Consider the following 10,374-nt stretch of genomic DNA (forward strand, 5'->3'; position numbering starts at 1 on the left):
ACTTCAGTGACCCATGAAACTTATGTGACTTGGGGATTTGTGGTTAAGTTGGATGCACAAATCTGTTGAATCCTACAAGGAGATGAATTTGCGATTTTGCAGTAACAAAAATTTAGCCCTATTGCAACGAAATACTCATTGCCAAGATTTCACTGTTCCAATCTGGGAGGAAAAAAAACATTTCAGAACTGTCTAAATACAAAAGTAATGTAGAGGAAGCCATTGTTTCCAAAACAAAAACAAAGAAGGATTTGCCTAGTACTGGAACTGACATAGGAAGGATAGCAGCCTGAAAATCTTATATTTGCTAGCAGTAATATCTTATGTAACATTTCCTGATATTGGCATTCACAGAATTCTAATAGACTTAGCTACTCTTTTTCCATTTCTGCTGCTGATGTTTAAAAAACATGGCAAATATTCGAGTCTTCAGAGGCTTTTATGCTTTATCTCCATTCTGCTGGAAACTGCATTTGCTCCATTGCATTATCTCGCTGCATACCTTGGATCCAGGCAACTTCATACTTCTCAATTCTGTAACTGCTTACAGAAACAAAACCGAGTTGGATGACGAGGCAAACATCCCTCCTGAAAGGAATTCCCAGGGTTTCAGGATGTCAAGCTCAGGGTGACAGAACATCACTGCTCTTTCTAATAATTTTATGGCAGCAAATGCTTGCTATCAAATCAAATTCTTTAATATAGGAAAGAACACAGAGAGCATGCACACTTGGTCTACTTCTCTAGATTCATAAGGAGGTGTCTTGTTTCAAGGCACCTTGCCACTACTACTCAGTAAGAAACTGGAGTTTAGACCCAATTACAATGTTGCTCTTCACTATGCAAGTATTCTTGCGCATCTTAGTCCAACACAAAAGGAAGAGCGAAACGGTGACATAAATGGTATTCCTTTCCAAGGCTGAAGAGTATGTTGACCACATTATTTTCCAAGTGAAATTACTTGTAACTCATTCAAAGTGGTACTGGCTGGGAATTTTCTCTTCCTTCAAGACAAATGTGAAGATACTCAGTATTTGTCTGGCACCTGTTGGTTTTCTTCTTACTTGTCTTACAGAGGTTTTTTGTATTGAAAAGCAAGTCACACTGACTTCTGCACACAGCTCTTCTCTTGGGAGCATGGCTTTTGCAGATGGAGGCGTGCTATGTATGCTGTTCCTATACATCCCAATTTAGGGCATTTGCTGCTTCACTCCGCTACTTAAGGGAGAAGACAGTTCTAAAAAGCCATAACAGGGTGCGTTCACAGCTGTTTTATGGACTATCTTTTCTTCCTATGGGTCAGGAGTGACTTCTGGAAAGCAATAAACAGATCTACTGAACTATTTCTGGGAGGAGAAGCCCAGGTGGCCAACTCTAGCCTCCAAACCAAGCTGACCTTTGGGGATCAGCCAACAGAACATGCGACCAGGGCAGTGCCCAGACCCTGCTTGCTGCTGTCCCTGCTCTCCTGCCTGCTTCTGCCTGCCCTAATGCAGCCAAAACCAGCAGCTCCCCACTAGATGGGGAGCTGAACACACATAACCCACATAGAGAGTCCTCAAGCTCTTGTGGAAAACTTACCAGCACATTCCCAGGTTTATTTTGTGATTAAACTGTGTTCATCCGTAGCAAACACAGAAGAACAAATTAATCAGCCTCAGGGCTTTTTAGATTTCAAAGCCTTTACCTGTACTCCAAGTATGTTAACAAAGCTTGCTTAGGTTGTACTGTTGTACTTCAACTAATGGGTCACTTGGTACCAGAAAGTTTTCCCTCCACCAGAGGAAAAAAATATCAAGAATAGGACTTAAATCAGAATAAGGGAGTAAACACTACCACTGCGCTTTGCAGACTGATTCAAAACAATGTATAACATGTTTTTAAGTGTAATGTGGGACTGAACTTGGGATTTGGGAGATCTTGGTGATTTTACAATTTTTTTTCAATAAAAGCTTAGTACACTGAATTGCATTTATCTAGTGAAAAGGACTTCTATGACAAAACCTGAAAACAACTTAAGTCATCTGTTAGGGAGATTTAAATAACACCCGTATAAATCCCTCGCTGTTTTGGTTGGTTTTTTTTTTTTTTTTTTTTTTAAAGCTTAGAGAGTTTGCTTTACAAGTGATAAATGACTTCTTTACAAAATGATGTTTTTATTCTTTACAGTAGTTACTACTCAAACTATGTTATTCATTGCAAAAGATAATCCAAAAGCAAAGTAAAACAATTTACCAGACTAAGAACATTAGACTGAAAAATAGGCAGTCAGCCTTGGTTGATTCTTACTGAGCTTACAATATTAGTTTTACTACAATAGCATAAACTTGAAATTATCATCATTTATATAAGAAAGAATAGGACCAGAACACTTCTAGAAAACAGGTTGGTTTGTGGGGTTTTTTTGTTTGGTTGGTTTGGTTTTTTTGGGTTTTTTTGTTTTTTTGTTTTTTTAACACAACATTAAAAAACCAACCTGGACAGCTAATCTAGTAGTAAGGCACTCTGTACTGTTTTGCCAAAAATTTTTTATTGCCTAAGTAACTAGACATATTCCTGTTACACTTAAAAAAAAATACTCACTTGAAAAATAAAAATATATATTCAAATAGCTTAGAGTTTCATTATCAGCTTTGAATACTTTTTTGTTATTTCAGATCTTCTTAACAATCTCAAAACACCTAATATAAAATCCAAAATACATAGAGAAACAAAGTTGAGTATTTACTTAGAATACGCTACTTTTATGTGCTGCATACTAGTAAAATGAGAATATTCATACTTACATTCTTCCTCTCCATTCTACTAATTACTAATCTAAATCAAATATCTGTAAATGAACTCTTATAACAAGACTGAGTTTTTATCAGCCATTTAATTCTATCAAAAAAAACAAAACCCTCATACATGGTAACAACTTTAACATAGTTTATTACTTGAAAAAAAGTAGTAGTATTCAACTTTTATCATATGTTAAACTATAACAGCATATCACTCACCACTTTAAAACCTGTAAAATCATAATATGACCTAAACATTCTCTTTTCAAACAACTTATTTAGGTCTTCCTCCAGCTGCTTTTAACTAATCTTCCCTTCCTGTTAATCAGTGCCTTGGTTTTGGGCCAAATTACTCTGATTTTATATGAGCTTGCAGTCTAGGCTAGGTAGAGTTTTTCCTAGATTGGTTAGTATGTTGTTCTTTTTTTTCTGTTTTAGAAAAAGAATAATCAGGCATTTTTTGAAGTATGTTTTTCATTATTTTCTTGTGTTTTTTTTTTTATATCTCCTTAAGCTACTTAGTCATTTTTTCTAAAACTCTAGGAAGGAAAATTTGTTCCTAGTGCTCTGTGTATGCTGTTTCTTATATTACTAAGTGTTGGCATTTTTTAGGGAGGGGAATTTCTGGTTCTGGAGCTTTTTATGGTGGGGTTTCAATGGAGAGTAGGTTGCTGAATAACTTGAGGCTTCCTTTTCGCTACCTGCATCTTTATCAGCACGTTTATTATGTTTGTGGGAGAGCTGATAATATGTCACTGAAGTATTTGTACATGGTAAGGGGAGGTCCGAAGCATTCAACGTATTCCACTCTTGTTTTTAAGGAAGCTGAGTTGATTTCAGTGCACTTTAGTTACATTGTTTGCCTGAAAGGATACAGTAAGCTAGCTGACCATGTGTCTCACAAGCTTGGTGGCTTCTGCTAAACTTTGATGTTGAAGAGCCAATGAAAGCTGTCTTTTTTTGAACATATTCAGCATTTCCTGTTTCTTGCTTTCATTAATGCAAAATTTGTTTCATTTTGGTTTTTTGTTAAATGGAAAGAGAAGTTCTTTGCTCTAATATTACTGCTATAGCAGTCTCAATTTCCATTTTCCAGGGAGAACCAGGTTGCCAGTGTATTTATTATGGGCTAAATCAGAAGCGCTTCATAATTTCCTTTTTGCTTTTTATTATACTATAAAGCAAGCGATTGATAAAATAGTTTCACAGTATAGCATGTGTGGAATGTTTTTGACCATGATTGAGGAAAACATGTATTAACAGTTAGTGCATAATTCAGGGTGACGCCTGGCATGGTTATCTTTTTGTTGGCTTTCAAATGCTGCAATCATCACTGCAACTTCTACACTTCAGGGTACATCCATGCTTCTGTTTTTATCTGTATGGGACTTCAGAGAATGATACCTGAGTACTGAATCATTTTTGGATACAAAGCACTGCGCTGCTGCTGTGACTTTTTAAAACACGCACTTGTGATTACACCCCTGAGTGCCATTAAAGCATCACATAATGATTTGAAGTAATTGTTATGGTTTTCAAAAGCCAGGAAGCATGATGACTGCATTCTCCAGCATATTCTGCCTACCTGGACTCCACTACATATGGACAGTCCCAAATTAATTGCGCTAACTATAAAATTAGAGGGAAATGGTAAGGTGTAGTATTCTGTAACTGTTTCATATGGTCAAAATCTACTACCAGCTATAATAAAGAATAGATAAAGAATGGGGAATAGTCATTTTCTATAATTACTACTGCCTTGTTTAGCTATGCTGGGTATGGCATTTCGTTGTGACTCCTCATAGCCTCTAGCATTATAGGCAATAATATGACTAGGTTTTTGTTCTTTGAATTAGTGTATTTATTGTCTAGAAACAGATAATTGTGGTTGTGTATTTCTGCTTTACAGTAATGGTTAAAAACAAGGAGGAACAGTTGGAGAGTTTTTTTTAAAGTACCACAGTCTTTATAAGAAGTTTTGTCACTTGAATTTGCTCGAAGCCTGCACTGTTTCCTTTTTTGTCACAGTACATCCTAAGATACAAGTCCGGTTGTTCCCCAGGTGCAATGCCAGGCCTCTTGCAAAGCCCATACTTGCAAAAGTATATACATTGAGTAATTGTAGAGACTCAAAAGAAGATTTAGAAAAATTGTGGATTAAAAATGGAAAAAAGTAGTGTTTGTCTGTTTTCACCTGTGTTGCATTACTCCGTTCACATCCATTTTGCAGCACTGTGGGGAAAAGGCACTGATATGGTATGATACAGTTTTAAGCTTTAAATGGAGGCAAGTGTAGAAAAAAGAAGAGGCAACAACATTCAAGAGTATGTTGTATTGGGAGGCTGGATGCTGAAACACAATTCAAAGTCTTCCATATAAACAAGTTCTTAGAGCTGTTTTCAAAAGCTTGAGTTCAGGTTATTTCTGTGCTAAAAAGTTTGAAATCTTCAAAAACAAACATAGCCAAACTTGATCCTAGTTTGTAGGTTTTGTTTTGTACAGAGAGGGAAAAAAAGACAATGAAAGGGTGTGTGTATAGAATAAAGAGTTGCTGAATGTAACCCTCTGCTGAACGCTTTTTTACAAACTTTTTAAGAACAGAAGCTGTATATGTAACTAAAGCTGTAGCTTGATTTGAGACATTTCCTTGTGCTTAAGGCGGTGCTGAGAGATGAGGCTGGAAATCTAGACCTACCTTTGTAAGCCTCCTTTACCAGCTGCTGACTTAATAGCTTTGACCTATGGGGTTTTGCTGATGGAGCTCAATACCTGTTCCCCTAACCTGAGCACATCTTCTCTGATCAGATGCTTTTTCCTTCCATGCAGAATAAAGATTAACACACAGAGGAGGATTAGCAGAGTCGGGGGAAGATTATGACTTCCCTGGAGGCTCTGAGTGGGTGGAGGCTGGTTGGGAATTCAGGATGCACACCCCTGCCAGTGGGGCTAATAGAATACGCATGGCCTGAGAAGGTACATTTGTACTGGAGGGGTAGCTGAAGACCCAAGACATGATCAGAAGGACTTTTGCTGGTCTGTGCAAAAGATGCTGCAACTTCTACAGCAAAAAGAGCCCTTGTTATCTTAGGTTTAATTTGATTTTTGTAAGTATTGTTTTCAGCTGAAATTTGCTTTTTGATCGTAAGTGATGTTTCTCCTCTTTGTGCCGTGTGTGAAGACCCAAAGAGAAGGGAATTGATCACTGGACTGGGATCTTATATTAGTTTAGGGCTCATCAGTAGGCTTGCTATCCTGTCAGTAGTCCCAGGGAAAATATATCAAAAGTGAAATGAAATTCACTCAATAAAGAATTACAGGATGGGAATGTATTAGTGTAAGTCAATATGGCCTAAAGGAAAACAGATGGTAGCAAACAAGGCATGTGGTGTTTCTTGAGTAGAAGCACTAGGGTTGGAAAAAGGAATTGTGCAAGTGTAGTAGATTTGGGGGACAAGAGGTACTCAACTTCACAGGAGTTTGTGATTTGCAAGAGTTGGCTGTTCAGAGCTGATAGGATAAGAGTTAGTGAGGTGATCTCACTCTAGCTATTGATTAATGAGTCCTTATCTGCTGAGGCCTTTTGTTAGAAACAACCACAACTCAGCAATTCTATTTCTAGTCTGCAAGAATGTTATTTGTGGATGCTGCATTACAGTGAGGACAGGCTGGTAAGTCTGGATGGAGGGGAGTCAATGCAAAACAGACCTTGAAATGGCTGCATGAACATTAGAAATAGGTATGTTAGTATTTCATTGGTTTTTAGGTTGCATGTTGGCACTGGCAAAACCATTAATAGAAGTAAGCCTCAAATTTTGATACATGTGGTTTGAAAGGGGTGTTAAAGCATTGGGGCAATAGAGCAAAGCATTGCCAGACTGATTTTTAAAAAAGGTAAATGCCTTTTAGGGAGGACCTGAGGAATTTATGCTATTGAGTTCTTTCAGAAGTCCTGGAGTGGCTGAGTTAACTATCCCTTTTCTTCCACGGAAAGCATGTTTACTGAAGTAGAGTGAGAGATGCAATAACAACTGGGTAGAATTTGAAAACATGCAACTGTAATGAGGAAACAAAGCAGCAGTTTCTAAGAGCAGTGACTAAGCTCTGGAACTAACTATCGAGGGGAAAGGAAGGGTAGGTTTCCACTGTTTTGCTTTCTTGAAATCCAGACTGGCTGCCTTGCTGGAAGGTGGCTTAGTCAGCTAATACTGACTGGGTTTAGTTCAGAGGTAAGTGTGTGATTGAAGGGTCTGATGTATAGGAGATCAGACACAGTTACCTAATGGTCTGTTCAGGCCTTAAGCTCTTTGAAGGTAAGAAGTGATTTGAAGGTGAAAAGTTTTGTACCTTACCAATTTCTGCACAGCAGCCATGTTGCATTTTTTAATTATTTTTGTTCTGTGATGCTTGTATTTGAGGCAGAGCAGCATCAGAAATTTATGGTCAGACAACAAAGCAAGCAAGCTCATCAAGTAATATCTACATTAACATCTGTGTCTGAGTGGAGGGTTATGTCCTGTTTTCCGATAAGGTAATCGTACTTCTGAAAGTTTGAATTTAACTAACGAAATACATGTTTAAATTCCTTGATCAAAAAGTAAGCTGCTAGGATACATATTGCCACATGTGCAACACTTTTTTTTCCTGTTGTGGTTTGCTATAGTTGAGTCAGGAAAATGTTTTCCACCTCTGGGTAGCTTTATGCCACATGCTTGCATAGAAGTGATCTTACAGTTTCTAGTTTTTCACTAGTCAAGGAAGTCTGTGGGCCTGGGGGAAAAGAGGTACCTGGCTTCTCAGTGGGTGCTCAGCTGAAGGAGATGGTGTACGCTTTTCTGTGCAAAGACTGAGCTATCCGGAACATGTGGGGCATTGCGAGCAAGGTGGAGGTTAGGCTTTCTGGAAAGAAGGCATTCTCAGCTTGTGAAAAGGAGATGTAGTTTCAAGATACTGGTGTTGCAAGGAGTTAGGCAGCCTTGGAGAACACAGGTCCCTGGAAGGGTTGTGCTATGTTAAGCCATTACCAAGCAATGTGGCAGTGGCATTAGGTTCCAGGCTAAGGAGATGAAATGATAGGGGAGCCAGGATGAAGCCTGTGGTGTGCTTGTGCTGGGAGCTTGGCAAATACTGGCATCCTCCAGCAGTGGTGGGATGTGCCTCCTCTATTTGGAGATAGGATCATCTGTGTTGTTTCCACTTTCTTCCACTAATGGTTGGAGAATGGTGTTAGACAACTACATCTGTGGGAGTTTGGCCTTAGCAAATAATTAATTTCTTGTTGGGGGGTGTCTGGCTTCAGAGCTCTTCTGGGATGGCCAGGCATTTGGCCAAAGCTGTAGGGTTGTCATCAAATGACTGGAGACCTCTGGGCCTGCTTTTGGACAAGAGCCATGGGTCACTGTGGAGTGTGGGTACCTTTGGGCAGGTTGGGTAATAGCTGAATGATGGCATTGAGGGTGTTAGAGGTGTCTGGCTGCTGGTCTTGGTCACTTGAAGACACAGAAAAATCACTAAGCAGCAATGTCTCAAGAACTAAGTGTGTCGGATGGGAAGATACATAAGGTATCATATGATACGTAAGCCTTTGTATTTCCTAACCACCTGGCTTTTTAGTCTTTTGATTTCCTGAGTTGCCTCTTGCAGGAGAATTATCAAACATGGGTGAGAAGCTAATAGTAATTGTGCCTTGCCTGCTCATGAGGGTTAGTGAGTAACTGGCATCTTATCAGTGCCAATGAGTGACAGCTGGATACTTGGGGAAAATGAAAAGGCAGGTGGGTGATTTTCAAATCAGTTTTCCCTACCTCGCATGTGTATGGGCTGTTGTTAGCAGAATGTTGGGGTTGTTCAGAAATGCCTTCTGCTGTCAGCTAGAACTTCTGGTATTGGGCTTGCTCTTGAAATAATTTACAGATGGTGATGCTGGTCATGAAATTGTGCAGCTGCTCTTTGAAATCCCATCAGCATACTGCCTCTTGGCATGAACATAGATAGCCTTTGGGAGCCAGATTGGTAAAGGACCACTAAAGGAGAGAGATTGGATTATCAGTTGTAATACTTCATCACACTGGACTCTTGTGTAATTTTTAATTAAAAAAAGGTAACTGACAATTCAATTACACATCCTGACATGCAGACAGTCCATTTCATAGCCAATTGTTCCTCCCCTCTCTGCCCAAGAACAGATCTGGTTTTACCCTGATCTTGCTTTTGATGCTTTATGCCCATTAATCTCTCATTGCCCAGCTTCTACGTGCACCAGCCTGTGTTGAGGAATCCTCCTGCAGCTTGTGCAGCAGTCGACTTGGAGCTACTACTGGTAGGAAGAAGTCTGGCAGAAAATTGGCTGGCTTGTGTCAAAGGGTTATTACAAACCCACCATCCTGTGCTCGCACCAGGCGTTGGGGATGTTTAGGTGGGTTTATGCATGTGGGAGCTGGGAGGTAAGTAAGGTCATGGGCAGAATTGCAAGTGATTAACGAGAAAGTTGGGTTTGCTTTGCATATAAACTGTATTTAATGGTTTTAGGTAAGGCTGTTGAGGACAGATTCTCTACTCTAGCATGCACTGAGTAGATGGCTGTTTGTGGGCCTGATTTTCACTAAGATACTGTAATTGCTATGTTGGTTTCTGATTACTTATTTTTACTGAAATGTCTCGCTAGGAGACAGATACCAGCCAGCTGGTACCCAGTCCTGAGGGTCTAAAACAGTTATGGTAGTTAAAGGAGAAGATGATTAAAGATGTTCCATGTGCTCCTCCAAGCTAGTTATTTTGTTTCCCACACGTGTAGGGTTGGCAGGCATTTTCTTCCTTTGTTGACATAATGCAATTGCTTCTGGCTGCTCTCAGCATTGATTGTGGTATTGGCTTGTAATCTATGCAAATGGTTAGCTCTTCTTTTTCACCAGTACATAGCAATCAATTCCTAAGCTGCTGGGGCCAGCAGAGCAAATCATTGCATTCTCACAAAATGAGATACATTCTGTTTTGGTGGGAAGCTCCTTGTACTTCGCTGGATTGATTTTCCTGAGAGCACCACAAAGTTGATTTAGGATTTCTGCAAGTTAGATGCAGTACATGGGAAGGGAATCTCTTGCCTCACGTTTTAAGGGCTTCGGAAATTAAACATTGATTCCGTCTCTCACAGCAAATATAACTAGGTTGTAGTGGATGTACGGGCCTTCTGTTAGCACCTGTGTGTCTCATGCTGGGAACCACTCTTACTGTTCTTTTATACTAAGCCTGGACACTTACTGCAATTTGAAGTCAGTGTTGCTCAGTAAATTTAATACAAGTCATAATTGCTTTCTGAGCAGCTGTTGCAGATTTTGCCCTTAAAGAAACATGTTTGGGGGAGCTGAAGAGTGAACCTCATCTTCTAACAAAGTTAGTCTTTAAAGCACATTCTTTGAAATACCTTCCAAATTGGACAATTGATTTAAAAAAAACCCAGAACAATGAGAATGAGATCATCAGGGTTAAAGAAAACGAGATTGTACGGGGCAAGAGTTTTCATCTGACTGACTATTTGTTCTCATGGTGGTGACCAGAGGTTTTCACAAAAGGTAGCCCTGCTTTACAAGCAGTTTGATCT

This window comes from Cariama cristata, unplaced genomic scaffold, assembly GCF_000690535.1.
Source record: "Cariama cristata isolate BGI_N322 unplaced genomic scaffold, ASM69053v1 scaffold10844, whole genome shotgun sequence".
NCBI classification, from domain to species: Eukaryota; Metazoa; Chordata; class Aves; order Cariamiformes; family Cariamidae; genus Cariama; species Cariama cristata.